The following is a 19,611-nucleotide window of genomic DNA, read 5'->3' as shown; positions in this document are numbered from 1 at the left end:
ACCACATGGCTGCCCGTGTGGCATGTTGCCTAGCAATGTTGACGCGCAACGACAGCATGAGTGGGACTTTCTTTTCGTCGGTTGTGACAATGGATGAGACGTGGATGCCATTTTTCAATCCAGAAACAAAGCGCCAGTCAGCTCAATGGAAACACACGGATTCACCGCCACCAAAAAAATTTTGGGTAACCGCCAGTGCTGAAAAAATGATGGTGTCCATGTTCTGGGACAGCGAGGGCGTAATCCTTACCCATTGCGTTCTAAAGGGCACTACTGTAACAGGTGCATCCTATGAAAATGTTTTGAAGAACAAATTCCTTCCTGCACTGCAACAAAAACGGCCGGGAAGGGCTGCGCTTGTGCTGTTTCACCAAGACAACACACCTGCACATCGAGCTAACGTTACGCAACAGTTTCTTCGTGATAACAACTTTGAAGTGATTCCTCATGCTCCCTACTCACCTGACCTGGCTCCTAGTGACTTTTGGCTTTTTCCAACAACGAAAGACACTCTCAGTGGCAGCACATTCACCAGCCGTACTGCTATTGCCTCAGCGATTTTCCAGTGGTCAAAACAGACTCCTAAAGAAGCCTTCGCCGCTGCCATGGAATCATGGCGTCAGTGTTCTGAAAAATGTGTACGTCTGTAGGGCGATTGCGTCGAGAAGTAACGCCAGTTTCATCGATTTCGGGTGAGTAGTTAATTAGAAAAAAAATCGGAGGCCTTAGAACTTGAATGCACCTCGTACAAACCTAAGACAGAGCCCACACTTCTCACTAATGGTAAAATTTTACAGTTACTAAAAAAAACTATACATATACCTTACCTAAGTTCATTTACACCAGTAGAACTATTTATAGAACTAACAATAGCGATCTCGAAATTCTCTGTCTACTAAGAAAGCAACTACTTGTATTAATACTACTACACCACAGCTAAAACCAGCACCAACAAAACTTCACAAAATTATTAGCTAAAAGATACAAAAAGATACATCAGTATGTGACAACTACAGCAGCATAGCGCTACTCAACATCTTGCCACCAACCAAATTTTTGTCTTAAAACAAATATGTGAGAAAATGTACGAATATGGTCGAGAATTACATCTTCTCCTGATATACTCTAAGTTCTTATAGTATCCAGAAACCGAATGTGATTAAAACCATAACTGAATTTGGCATATCAAAGAAATTGATGAGACTTGTAGAGATACGCTCAAACGACACAGAAGCTAATGTTAAGACAGGCAATAAAATGACAGAAAGTTTTCAAGTGGATACAGGATTAAGACAAGGAGATGGATTATTACCTGTCCTTCTCAATCTGGCACTCGGAAAGGTAATGAAGAAGTTCAACAAAGAGAACTGTCAGAGTATTCGAATCAACAGTGAAAATATATATGGCCCATGCAATTAACATTGACCTAACAGTACGCACACAAGAAGAACTCTAACATATTGAGACCCTGAGGTCAGTAGCATCGAGATTCGAGCTGTAAATTAGTACCAAACAAACCGAACACATGACTGTAGGAAGAAAGCCCCATCACTCCGAGGATCTGACAGAGAGCTATAACCATCTGAAAAAATTCAATTTTCTTGGATCTACTTTTACTGAAATAATATCAACTTCAATAGAGATTAAGACAAGACTGCATGCGGAAAACAGACGCTACTAGTATTACTTGATAAATATAACAACAAATAAAACTAAGGCTGTACGAAACACTAATAACGCCAGCATTATTATATCGTTGTCACATCTGGAGTTCACGGACAGGTGACCTTAAATGACTGCTTACGTTTGAGAGAAAGGTCCTCAGGAAAGTATATTGACCAGTCTGGGATCCAGCTACTGCAGAATGCAAAATGGCTTTGATCACTATGCGACTTAACTTCTGAGGTCATCAGTCGCGCGGTTCCGGACTGTGCGCCTAGAACCGCTAGACCACCGCGGGCGGCGAACATTTTCTGTATCCAGAAAGGCCCGTACAGGACCTGCAACATGCGGTTGCGCATTATCCTGCTGAAATGTAGGGTTTCGAAGGGATCGAAAGAAGGGTAGAGCCACGGGTCGTAACACATCTGAAATGTAACGTCCACTGTTTAAAGTGCCGTCAAGGCGAACAAGAGGTGACCGAGACGTGTAACTAATAGCACCCCATACCATCACGCCGGGTGATACGCCAGTATGGCGATGACGAATATCCAGTTCCAATGTGCGTTCACCGCAATGTCGCCAAACACGGATGTGACCATCTTGATGCTGTAAACAGAACCTGGATTCATCCGAAAAAATGACGTTTTGCCATTCGTGCACCCAGGTTCGTCGTTGAGTACACCATCGCAGGCGCTCCTGTCTGTGATGCAGCGTCAAGGGCAACCACAGTCATGGTCTGCGAGCTGATAGTCCATGCTGCTGCAAACGTCGTCGAACTGTTCGTGTAGATGGTTGTTGTCTTGCAAACGTCCCCATCTGTTAACTCAGGGATCGAGACGTGGCTACACGATCTGTTACAGCCATGCTGATAAGATGCCTGTCATCTCGACTGCTACTCATACGAGGCAGTTGGGATCCAGTACGGCGTTCCGTATTACCCTTCTGAACCCACCGATTCCATATTCTGCTAACAGTCATTGGATCTCGATCAACGCGAGCAGCAATGTCGCGATACGATAAACCGCAATCGCGATAGGCTACAATCCGACCTTTATCAAAGTCGGAAACGTGATGGTAGGCATTTCTCCTCCTTACACGAGGCATCACAACAATGTTTCACCAGGCAACGCCGGTCAACTGCTGTTTGTGAATGAGAAATCGGTTTGAAACTTTCCTGATGTCAGCAAGTTGTAGGAGTCGCCACCGGCGCAAACCTTGTGTGAATGCTCTGAAAAGCTAATAATTTGCGTATCACAGCATCTTCTTCTTGTCGGTTAAATTTCGCGTCTGTAGCACGTCATCTTCATGGTGTAGCAATTTTAATGGCCAGTAGTGTAAGTAAGTAAGCAAGACATTGTACGCTGTCATAAAGCAGTACCTGTGACGCAATGATTTTTGGACAGTAATATTACCGATATAGACATTCCTATCCAGAGCCCCAACTTGTACTCAATAGAACGCCTATGGGATGCTTCAGAACGTCGATTCCGCATCAGACCTGAGCGTCCAACATCGCTACCTTCCCTGGTTTCTGTTGTTGAGAAAGAAGGGGTTGCCATTCCTCCAAAGACATTCAGACACCTCACTGAATGTGTCCCCGCTGAGTTCAAGCCGTCATAAATGCGAAGGGTGGACACACGCCATATTAATGCCCACTAACGGGTGTCCGGATACTTTGATCAGACAGTGTACGTTACGCATCTTTGCACTGGTGCGACAATTAAACTGGGGCAGTACTCCTGAGTTTTCCCTTGTAAAGGAACATTTTGAAAGGATTTCTGCTTTTGATTTGCTACCCGCAATTTCAGTTCCAGTTCCATGTATGTCTGGACACTCGGTACCATTAACAGTCTTTACATACGAACAGAATTTCTTGGGGTTTTGTGAAAGATTTTTCGATAATATTCTGCTTCAGAAGTGATTGAAGGCCCATGCATTGCCCGTCTTTACGTCAACATCTGTCTACAGCCCTATCCCTTGTTCTACACCTATATACGGTAATCTACTTCTCTGGAAGCTTCTTTATAGAAATTGTATGCCATGGACGTTCCTTCTCGGCGTAGATGGGAGACGGGAAACGCTACTGTTCTGAATATATTGCGCCAGTCTAGGAAGCCGTCGCCTAGCTTGTCGTAGAATCCTCGGAATCTCTGGTCCAAGACTTCCACTATACTCATAACCAGGCGACCACCATCAGTTTTGGGGACAATGCTGCATATTGTGAGATTCGTTGCAACCCCCACAGCAAGACTGGTGTCTAGGAATGACTCAAGTACTAGCTCAGAGGCCACACGATAGGCATCACTTGTACCAACGTGCGCCACAATCCGCAATTGGTTGCACCCTGTCCAACCCGTCCTATCAATAGCTGCCGGAATAGCCTCTTCAACAGCCTGAATAAGGCTCCCAGGCATACACAATAAGCGCAGTAATTTCCCTAAAGGGTACCATTAGTTTGCGACATGTCCGACCTGCTGACGACTAACTGATTCTTACACTTTCGTTTTTGGCTCTAATTGACACGGGGCACAGTAAGTTTCCCAGCTGGCGAAGTGAGCCTCGCTAGCTCAGTTTCAGCTTCTTTGGAGGACAGCATTTCGAACTTGTTGGTTAGGGGGAGTGGTGCATATTCTGAATTCTCCCTGGTTGTTGTGGCCCCTGTAAAGTACGTCTAGAGCCGCCAACGATACGCCGTTCAAAGCTAAGTGGAAGAATAGAGGGAGGTACTGTACTTCCTATAGAGGAGGCAGTAGGCCTGGGAGAGCCTAGCACCTGAGGTACCATTCGTATCTATGCTACATGACTCTCAGTAACCCTCTCTACACACCCATTCACAGCATCTCCGAAGCGCTTGACAGTATCAGGGCGATTTTCAGTTGCCTACGAACAGCAACTAACTCATCCAGAGCCAGAGAACAGGATAATTAGTGGTGCTGCAGTGAGGTTGGTGGATATTTTACACAACGTTAATTCATAAACAGAAACGAAAAACAATATACTCAATACCTAGGGAGGTGGTAAGAGATAAGTTGTGGGACCGTTGTGGATGATAAGTGCGCTGGAAGGAGAAGGGTACAGACAAATCAGAAAGGCCATTGTTGCAAGAAGGGCTCCTCAAGACTCCACCAGTATGACGGAAGGTGATGTACAACCTTTGCAGAAATTCAGTATACTGGACTGAATGAGCTGTTTTATAATGGATTCATAGTTAATTTCATCAGTGAACCTTCCGTCATTCAATACATACACGAATGCTACATTTTCATTTTTACTGATCGCTCTAATCTGCTTAAAAAGAATGCTTCATTTCATGCATTATGATAAACTACCACGCAGTATTCAATCTTTCACTAGCTTGCAAAAATATATCACAAATACAACACTACTAGTCAACATTCTCTCTTTCAGATAAAGCGCTGACTTCATCCAACCACTGCAGTGATCGGCGAACAGTACCTTAAGACATCTCTTTTGCGCAACACACTTTTATTTTACGAGGAAAAAAGACGAGTATAACACCTCGAGGATACGCGACGAAAGGCTGATTACAAATTTCTTTTGGGAAGACAGAATTCGTAATGAACATCAAAAAATCTTCCATAAGTCCTAAGAACAAGATACGGTAGACTCAACAGAGTGAATAAATTTAAGTACTCAAGGGAAATAGTACAGTCAAACGGGCTAGAGAAAAAAGCAAACAAAAATAGAACACAGAAAATGGAAATAACTTACCATTTAACGAAGGAGATTTAAAATGAAAAATCACTGTCGGTAAAAACAAAAAGCCAACACTACAACACTGTTAAAATAGGAGTGCCTGGTTGTGAAGAAGTAATGAAGAAATCTACACGCAGACTGAAAACTATCTGATGCTCTCAGGGACAAGAGGATATCATTTGTGGTAATTTTGTTCGAATGAACCCGGGACCCGGAAAGCCTGACTGAAAAAACATCTGACCATTACAACAAAATCCCAAAAGGCAATTCACTGATTCAAGGAAGTGAAAAAGGAGCAGAAATCAACGTTACGAAAGCAGAGATTTTGGACGTTACGAAACAAAATTGGGAAGTTCAGGGGATTGCAGGAAAAAGTCAAAAAGTGCATCACTGTTCCGACAGATGAAAGACGAAAAAGACACACTGAAAGCAAGAAGAAATACTAGAAAGGATGAAAATCAGAGAATAAAACATCAAGCTACTTCACGTGGTCCACAGATGGACGAAATCAAAGAAAGAAGCTCGAGGATAATGGTGGAAGACAGTGGTCGCCTACCATGGAATAATGTGCACTCGGCGTTAATTGTGACGAGCAATACAGATTCGTAAGAGAGGTGGCGCAATGGTAAAAAGGAAGTAATGGGGTTTGACCCCGTCACCTTGAAATACAGGGGCAGCAAAATGTTGCTGCACTCGACGGCGTCGCTGGTCTTTTACAGAACGCATAGAGTAATTATCCGCAATTTTGAAACAGGAAAGAGTTTCCGTCTTCCTAAAACTAATGTGAATGTAAAATGAGTCTTGTGTGGCAAGACAAAATAGTGCTCATCTGTACTTCATTGTCAGTCGTCTCACTGATATAAAAAAGTAAAAGAAGCGCTAAAATGGTAAAATATTGGTAAGCGAGACATACACTGAAGAGCCAAAGAAATTGGCACACCTGCCTCACATCGTGCAGGGCCTCCGCGAGCACGCAGAAGTGCCGCAACACGACGTGGCATGGACTCGACTAATGTCTGAAGTAGTGATGGGAGGAATTGGCAGCATGAATCCTGCAGGGCTGTCCATAAATCCGTAAAGAGTACGAGGACGTGGAGATCTCTTCTGAACAACACGTTGCAAGGCAACCCAGATATGCTCAATAATGTTCATGTCTGGGGAGTTTGGTGGTCAGCGGAAGCGTTTAAACTCAGAAGAGTGTCCCTGGAGCCACTCTGTAGCAATTATGGACTTGTGGGGTGCCGCATTGTCCTGCTGGGATTGCCCAAGTTCATTGGAATGCACACTGGACATGAATGGACGCAGGTGATCATATAGGATGCTTATGCACGTGCCACCTGTCAGAGTCCCACATCATACAGAGCCTCCATCAGCTGACATGTAGGATCGACGGATTCATGAGGTTGTCTCCAAAGCCGTACAGGTCCATCCGCTCGATAGAATTTGAAATGAGACTCGACCTACCTGACAACATGTTTCCAGTCATCAACAGTACAACGTCGGTGCTGACCGCCAGTGGAGGCGTAAAGCTCATGTGTCGTGCAGTCACCAAGGGTACACGCATGGGTCTTCGGCTTCGAAAGCCCATATCGATGATGTTTCGTTGAATGGTTCGCACGCTGACACTTGTTGATGGCCCAGTACTGAAATCTGCAGCAATTTGCGGAAGGGGTGTACTTCTTGAACGATTCTCTTCAGTCATCGTTGGTCTTTTTCTTGCAAGATTTTTTTCAGACGAAGCGAGGTCGGAGATTTGATGTTTTCCAGATTCCTAATATTCACGGTACACTCGTGAAATGTTCATAAGGGAAAATCCGCACTTCATCGCTACCTCGGAGATGTGTTCCATCGCTCGTGCGCTGACAATAACACCACATTCAAACTCACTTAAAACTTGACAACCTGCCATTGTAACCGATCTAACAACTGCGTCAGATGGTATCCAGAGAGTTGCCATGCCGGACATTTGCCACGATTTTACCTGCTCCGAGGGTTGGGTCCCTTGCCTCCGTCCCCCCCCCCCCCCCCTCCTCCTCCTCCTCTTCCTCACCCGCCCGCCCAGGTTGCTTTCGAAGTTCCTAACGTGACTATCAGTTTGGACGCTATTACAATGAGCAAGGACAGGCCTCCTGCTCATTACAAAGCTTACGCGTATCTTGAACAGAGGGAATCTAAAGAAGGTGTTGTTACATGGATGTGCTTACGCCGAAAAGCGGATCATTGCAAGGGAAAGCTGCTTTCGAGGAACGGAGGAGTGTTGAACGTATTAGAACATCTCTGTGGACCACCTGACGATGCGGCTCTGAAAGTGGGAAAGCAAGTGGAAAGGGCGAAGAGAAGGTCTCGAGAAGAAACTACACAGTTATCGGAGATATACGCGGATTAAATGGGAAATCTACATAATAAAGTTTATGACTTTGTTACAGTGATGCCTTATTCAGAATCTATGAAGAGAACCACGCGTCGTCGATGGAGTCAAGCGCGGGGAACCAACAAGAGCCTAAGAACTCTTATGAAATTGATCTTCATGAAGATCTATTAAAAATGGTAGATGACAGTAGTTTTCTTCTGGAAGACGATAGATTAGAGGAGAGAATAATGATTTTTAGTGGAAGCAGAGGAAAAGGAAGTTTAAAAACATGTTCCCATTTTTTTATGGATGGAACATTTAAGAGTTGCAGCAAGCAGTTTGCACGAATCTACACCATACACGTAGACTTAGGAGGCCCGATTAAAGAAACAAACATTCTTCCTACTGTATTTGCACTACTCCCTAATAAGAAGAAAAACACATATGTTTGTCTGATAAAACAGGCAGTCCCTGAGTGGTGTCCTAAACAAGTAAAGGTCGACTTTGAGGCAGCTGCGATATTCGTCAAGTTTTTCCTACAGTTGAAATAAATGGATTCTATTTCCATATGAAGAAGAGTTTATGGAGAAGAATTCGAGTTCTCGGTCTAACTGAGGAGTACCGCCAGAACGAGGATTTGAGACTTAACGTCAGCATGTGTGCAGCGCTGGCATTTGTAAAACCGGAGGACGTAAGCAATGGATGGATTGAGCGACATTCATGCAGAAGCTCCTGATAACAGAAGGTTCTCTCAATTTTTTGACTACTTTGTGGATAACTGGCTAGAGAATGAGGATATCGCAATAGAAATGTGGGACTGTTACAGATAAAGGCACCGAACGACGAAAGCTGTTCAAGGGTGTCACAACAAAATACATAGTATCATTGGAAACTCTCACCCTAGAATCAACTATTTGGTGGAGTAGTGGAAAAAGAAAGCAAAGCTCACAAACTGCATGTACATGAAATTGGAAATGAATCTTGAAGGTAAGAAGGGGAACAAGAAGTACTTGAATCTGGACGACAGGATAGAGAGAGACGTAAAGAATTGTGAAGAGACTGGCAACATCAGGCCTTGCTTGAAAGCCATTGCCCATATTCAGAAACTGGACTAAAGTACGTTAAAAATAATGTATTAAGAAACTATGAAGACCACTGAGTCCTCGCAGATCATTGAATTAAAATTATTAAAACACAGAAGCAGCATAATCGGAGCTAATATTAAGTTGTAATTGTAAATAGAGTGTACATTAGTTCAGCGTGTTTAGGCTGATTTTACACGCGCCAGAATGGTAAATAGTCATCTATCGTTTTGACGGTCCAAAGCCTGTGCAAAGTGTGATGGGAATCAGCCTTTAATGTAAAAATTAAAAAGTGTTTCAAGCCTCAAAAAGTATCCCTATTGTTGTCACGTTAAGATAACCTTTTTCTGCCTTCCAGTACTTTGGCCCTACTATTAAATAATTGAGAGTTGTAAAATTATTTTCTGAAGCTTAAGAGTAGCAACTATCACCTAAAATATCATGGTTTGTTAAACTGATAGTATACGCTTTTGTAAAAGAAAATGGGAACTGAACCTTCAAATCGCACCTAAAATTGACATACCAAAACTGATCTGATCCTAAGGTTGACAATTTTGGCACCTCAAATATTTTTTATTTAAGTTTAGCTGCAAAAATTTATAGAAGATGTCAATCTACGTAAGTACATTTACATATAGTCCTTTAAAAATTAAAATTTCTTACTAAATTGTTGATTATCATTAAGCAGGCCAGTAAAAGCCAGGAGCTTACTACTGAAAATTAATTGTTACTTTTAACATCACAAACAAATTTATTAGACCTACTTTTCTTATACATTAGAGACTTTTTGAAAAGATATTTGATCATTTCCTCTGTCACTGACTGTAATTTGAGTTGGTTTGCAACACCAGGGATATCTACTTCTAAATTATGTTTGCAGCTGCTCTCATTTCCAATTCTGGATTATTTACTTCGTCTTCTTTGGTGAAGGAATTTCGGAAAATGCATTTAGTAACTCCACTTTAGCGGCACTGTCATCAGTAATATTACCGCCGCTGTCGCGCAGTAAAGGTACTTGCTCAGCCTTTCCGCTGGTTTCCTTAACATGGGACCAGAATCTCTTTGGATTTTCCGCCACATTTCTAGAGCGAGTTTAGTTGTGGAAACTATTAAATGCACTCGCATTGATATCCGCACCAAATTTCGAGCCTCAGAAAAATTTCACCAATCTTGGAGATTTTGCGTTCGTCTAAATTATACGTGTCTTTTGCGGTGCTCCTGCAGCAGCTTTTTGTCGTGTTTTGTGTACCATGGGGGGATCAGTTCCGTCTCTTATTAATTTATTTGGTATGAACATCTCGAGTGCTGTTGATACTTTTTCTTTGAACTTATGCCACATATGGTCTTCATTTACATAGTTTGGAATGATTGGAGACTATCTCAGCTGCTTTTATAAATAGATATATTTCGCGTTTAGTTTTGGTGAATTTCTTTGTTACGGAAGTACGCCTCGCTACGACTTAGTGTTCACTAATACTTGTATCCGTCGTGATGCTCAGGATTATTTGTGACTAAGAGGTCAAGTGTGTTTTCGTAACCATTTGCAATTTGAATGGCCTCGTCAACTAATTGTTAAAAATAATTTTAAAAAAAGCATTTATAACAATTACGGAAGTTTTCTATTTACAGTAGGGAATGAAAATGTATTTTTGTCGACATACGGAAGGTAGATTGCCGTCCGCAGCTCGTGGCCGTGCGGTAGCGTTCTCGCTTCTCGCGCCCGGGTTCCCGGGTTCGATTCCCGGTAGGGTCAGGGATTTTCTCTGCCTCGTGATGACTGGGTGTTGTGTGATGTCCTGAGGTTAGTTGGGTTTAAGTAGTTTTAAGTTCTAGGGGACTGATGACCATAGATGTTAAGTCCCATAGTGCTCAGAGCCATTTGAACTTTGAAGTCACTGCCATTATTGTATGAGTAGGATACCTATTTGTGATGAGACTCAAGTTTTCTTTGAACTTTTCAGCAACTGTTTCATCTGAGACAGAGTGTCGGTAAAAGGAGCTAGTTAATAATTTATTCCGGTTGTCGAATATAACCTCTGCCCACGCTAAGTCACAGGAACTATCTGCTTCAATGTCGATTGTGAGCTTGAACACACATTACATTATTTTTCCTTAAGTTGTCCTTCTTGGTTCTGTTGTAGTCCAGATAATTACAATTACGGCTTTTCCCTCCAGAACCTAGGATGCTTTCTCTGTGACTCTGTCAATACCAGAGCTAAACAATGTAGAACAACAACGTACGTTACAAGCGTAGCATTCTGTATTACTTCATTTCCTTATTTCTAACATTTTAAAACTGTACGTTGACTTTAGATGACATGTCAATCATAGATGTTCTTATCTATATTTAGTAAACATGTTTTCAGTTATGTTTTGAACATTGTCCCGCTACACTTTATTTGCTAATGTTTTTAGAGAGTAAATTAATATGGAGTATGTCGTTCTTCATTTCAAACATTCACATACCCATTTATTCTTTCCTTATTGTCTTTTGGGTATGCAGTTGTAGTAATTAAAGTAGGCACAAATGCAGTGATCAAAAAGAAATGATTAATGTACATTCGCATTCTCGTTACATCGTTCGTTTCTTGTTGCTCCCGTGGCGATGGACTGTTTCTATCGCAATCAGTAAGCGTGAAAGGAAGCTACCGTACAGACAGAGGGATCTATATTTATACTAGGCAGAACTAATTACATACTGACAAAATCGTCGGTATTGCTTTCGTTTCCCAAAAGTTATAAATATTTCGATTTCGGAAAAGAAGCTATGTATTTCACCAAGATGAAGAAGGTCCCTTACGTACTGGTCATATCGAGTAAGATGTGGAGACGGCGGTTTGAAAGCGGACAGAAGAAGTACCAGGAAGGGCGCCCCTTACCTGAGGGATCGTTACTCAAGCTACCTGGCGAAGGGGCAAGTGTGGCAAATGTCCGGCATTCGCGTCAGATACTTGTTGTCGTATATAGGCCTTGCCGACCGCAGTGCCGTATTCTGTCTGTTTACATATCTCTGTATTCGAATACGCATGCCTATACCAGTTTCTTTGGCTCTTCAGTGTAGTATTGTTATTATTGAGGAGTAGTAGTAGTAGTAGTAGTGGTAGTAGTAGCAGTAGTAGTAGTTTTTTGTTATTGTTGTATAATATGTAAGCTGATGATGGTAGAAGTAACGGGCCTTCTACGGTTGACAGTTGCAATAATATAAGAATAAGTACTTGTGGTTTTTATTCCCGTAACAGCGACGACAGTAGAACGTGACAAAACCAACTGTAGAAGAAGGAGAGACAGATAAAGATTGTTGTTTTCCTACGACAAGGAAAAGACACAACACTGGTCAAAGAAAGTGATGAAAACTGAATACAGATTAACGTTCTTCCACAAACCATGCACCTTGCCGCGATGGGGTAATTGCGTTCTTCAACTATGCAGGCAGCCGTACGATAGGTGCAGCTACGTCGGAGAACTTTCTGTGGAGAGCACACACTAACATATCGTTCATGAAGTGGGACGAAGCCCTTTTAGTAGCTGCAGGGAATATAGTCTGAATAACTCACTGAGCTGACTCTAACATTAGCTGACATGGATTTGTTATGTTGGTACTGCGAACGAGTGAAAACTAGAGGAAACTACAGTCGTTATGTTCCCAAGGATACGTTGCCCTGCTCTATGGTTTAACAATGATCGTATCTACTTAGGTAAAATATTCCAGAGGTAAAATTTTCCCTCAGTTGGATCTCCGGGCGAGGATTATTCAGTAAGACATTGTTGTCAGAAAAAAACCTCTGGCACTCTAAACTAATAAAGTTACGTTCCCGAACATGGAATTTTATGTTCCTTAATGGGGTACATAGGTTAGAGAACTTGAGAAGAGATCGAAGTTAGATGTAAAGTGACCTTGTGAATTGCGTTAGTGGGAAGAATAAAATTTATGGTCTGGTGAATTATCAACACAAAACCAAGTAGTGGTCATGTAGGAATGTAGGTGAACTGTTATGACACTCATACGCAACGCGTTAGCGTAGCCAAAACTTGCAGAAAGCGAAGACCCATCACAGCAATTCAAGTATAGCCTGTTAGTTTCGCAGATGAGACTAACGGGAGACTGAAACAATACAATATGGTGACAAACTTAGTAAAAGAAATTATTGAGTTCGCTAACGTAGACGAATATTTGAATGTGGTGGGGAATCGCAAATATGTAGTAGGAAAAGACGACAATGGAGAGAATGGATTGGGCGAATGGAATGAAAGACCAAAGTAACTAGTAACATTTTGCAAAGAGCACAATTTAATCATTGCCCACATTTGGTTTAAGAATCATGAAATAAGGCTGTATACTGCAAGTGATCAGTAGGCACCGGAGAGTTTCAGAATGATTATATAAGAGTAATGCAGATTTATAAGCTAGATTTTAAATTGCAAAACATTTATAGGAGTACCTGCGAACTCTTACTATAACTTGTTATGAACCACAGGAACTGCAGAAAAGTACGAAATCAAGGAAAAAACACCTTCACAAAATGAAAGAATCAGGAGTTGTCGAGAGTTGCAACGCGAATATTCGGCAACGATGGACTGAAACATCGAAAAAGAATATAATAGAGGAGGAATGAGTAGATATGAGAGATGAAACAGTAAAGGCTGCAGAGGATATTAAAGCCAAAAAGACAAGCCCAGTAGCAGCCCTTCAATAACACATCACACATTGAATTTTCTTTTTTACTAAAGCAGGAAACAAACACGTGAAGCAAGCTAAAGGGAGTATATACAGTCTGCCTGAAAATGAAACTGACAGGAATTGCAAAATGACAGAACAGGAATTGCAAGATGGTAAATACAAAGCTGCAGAATCATCCATGACTTCGAGAAAGATAGGTGTTGCACATAGGAAAATTAGAGAAACCTTTGGAAAAAAACAGAAGCATCTCTATGAATACCAAGACCCGAAATGGAAATCCTGCGCTAAGTAAGGAAGGGATATACAGAAATACTATATAAAGCGAAGAAATTTGAAGATTTCTTTATTTCGTTTTCTATAGCATCATTCATTCCCAATTCGTGAGGGCAGACTTCGTCTTTTCAGTCAAATTTCCCAACAGTGGAAGACAGTATTAAAGAAATGAAGATGAAGTAGATGAAAATAAAACAGGAATATGATGATCCTACGAGAAAAATTTGACAGAGCACTGAACGACCGAAGTCAAAACAAGGGCTCCAGAGTACACGACATTTCTTTGGAATTACTGAAAACCTTGTACGCAGGACATATCAGACATACCAAATACAGCGAGACTTTAAGAAGTATGTAAATAATCCCAACTCCAAAGAAATCAAGTGCTGACTAGCGTGTGTATTACCAAACCATCAGTTTAATAAGGTTGCAAAAACTGTTGGAAATTATTTACAGAATAATGGAGTGACTTCTACAAACGAAGCTTGGACACGATCGAACAGGTTCCGGAAAATGTAGGAGCGACTTATTTTAGAATGTAGACTGAGAAAAGGCAAACCGACATTTATAGCATTTGTAGATTTATTGAGAGTGTGACAATGTCGGTTGGAATACACTCTTTGAAATTGTGAAGGTAGCGGGTATAAAACACAGGAGCTAAATGTTATGTACAACTTGTACGACGAAAGATTGCCGTTATATGGTTCGGAGGACGTGAAAGGAATGTTGAGAAAGGAACTTATTCCCTATGTTATTCAAAATGTACTTTGAACAAGCAGTAAGAGACATTAAAGAGAAATTTGAAGAGGAAATTAAAGTATAGGCAGAAGAAACGAAATCTTTTGGGTTTATAGACGACGTTTGAATTCTGGCAGAGATGGCTAAGGTGTTGGTTGAATAGACTGGGTATTATTTTGAAAAGAGATTATGAGATGAATGTCGACACAAATAAAACAAGAGTGTCTGGTCAAGAAAACCCGGTTTATGGAGGGAAATAAACGTATAATTATTCCAGCATATCGAGCGCAGATTGAAGTCACCACACACTATAATTGTGTGATTGGGGTACCTATTTGAAATGAAACTCGAGTTTTCTTTGAACTGTTCAGCAACTATATCTTCTGAGTCGGAGGTCTGTAAAACGATCCAATAAATAGTTTAGTCCGATTGTCAAGTATAACCTCTACCCACACTATTTAACAGGAACTACCTACTTCAATTTCACTACAAGATAAATCAAATTACTTCTGACAGCAATAAATACTCCACCACCAACTGTATCTAATCTATTCTTTCTAGACACTGTTAGGCTGAATGAAAAAATTTCGGCTGTACTTAACTTGTGGCCTTTGCCAGCTTTCCGTACCTATAACCACAAGTGTAAAGTACGAAGTGGCGCGTTTCAAAAACCTCCCACGAATACGTGCTTTTTGCAAGTAAAATCCAATAGAAGCAAGCTTTTTTCGAACGATTAAAACTTATTTTAGACGAAGTTCCGGTATATCGGTGGACTAAATTTGAACAATCATTCTCGTTCCAGTACGGAGTTATTTAAAGGTGACTGTTTTCGACCGTAAAATTCGTACGAGGGTGATTGTTTTTGCACGTAAAATCCGAACAGTGCACATACAAATGGCGCCATTAGCTGAGCATTAATTTCAGCCCAATTGAAATCTTTTGCAAGAGGAATTAATCGATTACCACAATCTGCCTGGGCGCCAGCTCCGGTTCGTCGTTCAAACCTTGTTTAATATACTGAAACATAGTTACAATAAGATACATGTTCGAATGGCTACACAAACGGCCGCTTGTCCGGGCTAAACCAAGAACATTTTACCCCATGTTCCTAACTCAAATAGGAACCGAGCACTTTTTCGATGAGTTGTTCTCTGTCTTTACTAAGTTTCACAACACATCGGTTAAAAATGTGTTTGCAGGATAAATACAATATGTGCTGTTTCCAAGTTGTGTTCTAGAATATTCGAGAATATCATAGAAAATTTGAAAATACTCGTTACCGTTAAAACTCTAGAACGCTATGGAATAACCTCGAATTTTTCCCTTGAAAAATATAATGATGTGTAAGAGACAGTGTCCAGTGATCACCAGCTTGCGACGGCGACCATTCAAACACTCATATTTCTACAAACACAACAGCTACCACCGCACAACGATTGTAGAGCACAGCAGAACAACAAAAGGGGGCACCAGACATAAAAACAAGAGATCTGCGGCCTGTAGTTTGAGAAGTATCGCCAATTTTACACACAAACACATTACTTTTTTTTGTCTCACAAGGACTGGAAAAAATTCATATTACGAGGGTCACACCAAAGGAAATGCACACTATTTTTTTTTAATCCATCTTTTCCTGTTTGAAAGCTTTACAGTGTGTAGATACATCCTTTAGGAACAATATTTTCATTTCTCCACATAATTTCCATCCCTCTCAACTGCCTTACGTCATCTTGGAACCAGCGGCAGTATACCCGCTCGGTAAAATTCTGGACCAATCTCTTTGAGCCACTGTTTGGCAGCGTGCACAAGGGAGTCGTCATCATAAAACCTTGTTTCACGAAGAGAGTCTTTCAGTTTCCCAAAGAGACGATAGTCACATGGAGCCAGGTCAGGACTGTAAGGCGGCGGATGTTTCAATGTTGTTCATCCGAGTTTTATGATGGCTTCCATGGTTTTTTGACTGACATGTGGCCGTGCATTGTCGTGCAACAGCAAAACATCCTGCTTTTGCCGATGTGGTCGAACACAACTCAGTCGAGCTTGAAGTTTCTTAAGTGTCATCACTTTTGCATCAGAATTTATGGTGGTTCCACTTGGCATGACGTCAACAATCAAGAGTCCTTCGGAATCGAGAAACACCGTAGCCATAACTTTTCCAGCAGAAGGTGTGGTTTTGAATATTTTTTTTTTCTCGGGTGAATTTGCATGATGCCACTCCATTGATTGCCTCTTCGTCTCTGGTGAAAAATGATGGAGCCATGTTTCATCACCTGTCACAATTCTTCCAAGAAATTCATCTCCACCATCCTAGTACTGTTCCAAAAGTTCGCTGCATACCGTTTTTCTTGTTTCTTTGTGAGCCACTGTCAACATCCTGGGAACCCACCTGGCACAAACCTTTTTTAACGCCAACACTTTCAGTATTCTGCAAACACTTCCTTCCCCTATCCCAACGTAGCGTGACAATTCGTTCACTGTGATGCGTCTGTCAGCAGTCACCAATTCGTTAACTCTCTTCACATTGTCTGAAGTGTGTGCAGTACGAGGCCTGCCGCTGCGAGGACAATCCTCAATACTGCCGTGCCCACTTTCATCACGTAACCTGCTTGCCCACCGACTTACTGTTCTGCTATCGACCACAGCATCTCGATACACCTTTTTCAACCTATTGTGGATGTTTCCCACTGTCTCGTTTTCACAGCACAGGAATTCTATGACAGCACGTTGCTTCTGACGAACGGCAAGTGTAGCAGCTATCTGGAAGACATGCTGTGACGGCGCCACTCACGGGAATAGGTTGAACTAAGTTTGAAAACAAGCGGGAAGGATGTATCTACACACTGTAAAACTTTCACACATGCAGAATGAAAACTGTATTTTTACAAAAATAGTGTGCATTTCTTTTGGAGTGACTCTCGTATAAGCTCATTGCGGAGTGGTGACAAGAGATTGGCAACAAGAAACTCTGTCATAAGGTATATCGTTTTCTTTCATGTCTATTAACCGTCGCTTGCACAAGTGATGCATTTCGTCAGTAAGAATGTTTGATTATTAACTGCTTGGTCTGCACTTCGGTCAGTGTGTCTACATGTCTTCCTACATCTCAGAAGGCGTTCAGCTACGCACCGTTTTCAAAGTCCACTGAAAATAAGTTGGATACATGTCCGATTGAATTTACGTGTAGCGTTTAAAAATCATATTTTGTGATGTCGATTTCATGAAATATCTAGTTAACGTGTTCTAAAAACAATAAATGCATGAAAGCAAGAAACGTAGAACAAAGCTATGAAATCGAGATGGCTTTTCGTGACAACCATACCATACGAGTGCATGCATTTTCACTTGGAAACTGCTGCGTTTCCGGAGATATTTCATCACTTTCTATAGAACAGCGGCGAAGCATGACACCCCCAGCAAGGTGTTTGTTTGAAAACGGAAAGGGAAAGTATTTCCTGGCCAGTCTGCGGCGCTGTACTTCACCTGCAACCTCCCGTAGTCATGTGTTAAGCGTCCATCGGTCGCCGCAACTGCCGTCATTGTAGGGAAGACATAAAATATTTTGTGAGAATTCAGTAAATGACGAAGTTATTGAATCTAAGGACCTTCTCACAAGTGCGTGTTGCTGTATTGTGTTCCTCAGTCTATGATGTTGTTTCCAGTTTTGCGTTGCTGATAATGTTTAAATGTTCTCTGTTCTCAAGCTGCTACGCTCCAATAGTGGAAGTTGTGACTGATGTACACCACAGAAAGTACTGAATCACTGAAACGGAGAAAGATTTACTGCATTGTGGTCCGTCTATCCGACATAAAAAGCCATTTTTGCTGACGACATTTTGTTGCCCGTGGCGGTTGGGCTGAGGGAGGCGATTCTCCCGGAGTTGTACATGTTTCATGGGTTACTTTGCACGATATATCATAGTTATGTGAAACGAGTCAGTTTCCAGGATATTAATTCAATTGATATGTAAACAAGATTGTATTTTGACCATTTACAGATGATTTCATATAACAGGAAACAACATAATAACACCAGTAAATTTTAACACCTTTGCACCAAATAAGCTACGATAGCTGTCAGATACTTAATATCATTGGGTATGTGACCAAAGACTCTCGTAGCAGTATTGTTCACCCATTTGTGAGCTACTGTGAAGTATAATTTTTTCTGCTAGTATTCTATATATGGACATTGTTATTCTTTCTGAATTTTGATGGACTGTTTGAAACAAATTTCATCAAATAATATTTATAGTACGATGCTGTAGTCAAAACAACTGCTACCTTAACAGTTGTTCACATGATGATCGAGGATGAAATCCATATATGTGGTACGCACTTGTGTAATGAAGACTTTCTTTCTTACAGATCAGATGCCCCAGAATAAAATTCCATATGAATTTAATGGAAAAAGTAAATGACTTGTCTCTCTCAAAGTCTCGAAAAAGCATGAACTGCAAAAATGAATGAATTGAGCTATTTTACTTCTATAAAACTGGTTTTTTTCCTATTTGAATTCTCAATAATACATGGAACCAAAATGTTTTATGGTTGCTTCTTTCTTACTAAACCCTGCCCATGTTTTAAATTTATCACTTTACTTGTCATAAAAGAATAAGTTAAGTTTTATTAAAATCAAGAGAGCGACCGTTTACAGAAACCCAGACAACAATCCTTATACTCACATCAATTAAAATTTCCTTATTAGTGTTCATTTATTGGGACTGATTATAATACTTGTATCATTTGCGAAAAGAATTAATTCTGCTTGATCTTTATAAAACGCAAGTAGGAGGACACTGACAATTCTAGATATTCTTGACCTTCGGAGACAATATAAGATATCTGGCATACCATGTTACACTTGAGACAAATGGGCTTGTCACAATATAACATATCATATTACACTTGAGACAAATGGGCCTGTCACCCTCGTCCCCCAGGGACATCCCCTTTCCCCCTGCCCCACACACACACCTGAGGTAATTGTATGTGGTGCATTCAAGATCAGAATTGAACCCAGTACGTGTCATATGCTCGCCAAAGTCTTAGGGCAATTGAGAGTGAGTCACGTTCAACGAGAGCAGGCATTGCTTGTACGGGAAACAGCGACT

Source organism: Schistocerca piceifrons, chromosome 8, assembly GCF_021461385.2.
Source record: "Schistocerca piceifrons isolate TAMUIC-IGC-003096 chromosome 8, iqSchPice1.1, whole genome shotgun sequence".
NCBI lineage: Eukaryota > Metazoa > Arthropoda > Insecta > Orthoptera > Acrididae > Schistocerca > Schistocerca piceifrons.
The sequence above is the reverse complement of the archived record's forward strand: the minus strand, read 5'-3'. Positions refer to the sequence as shown.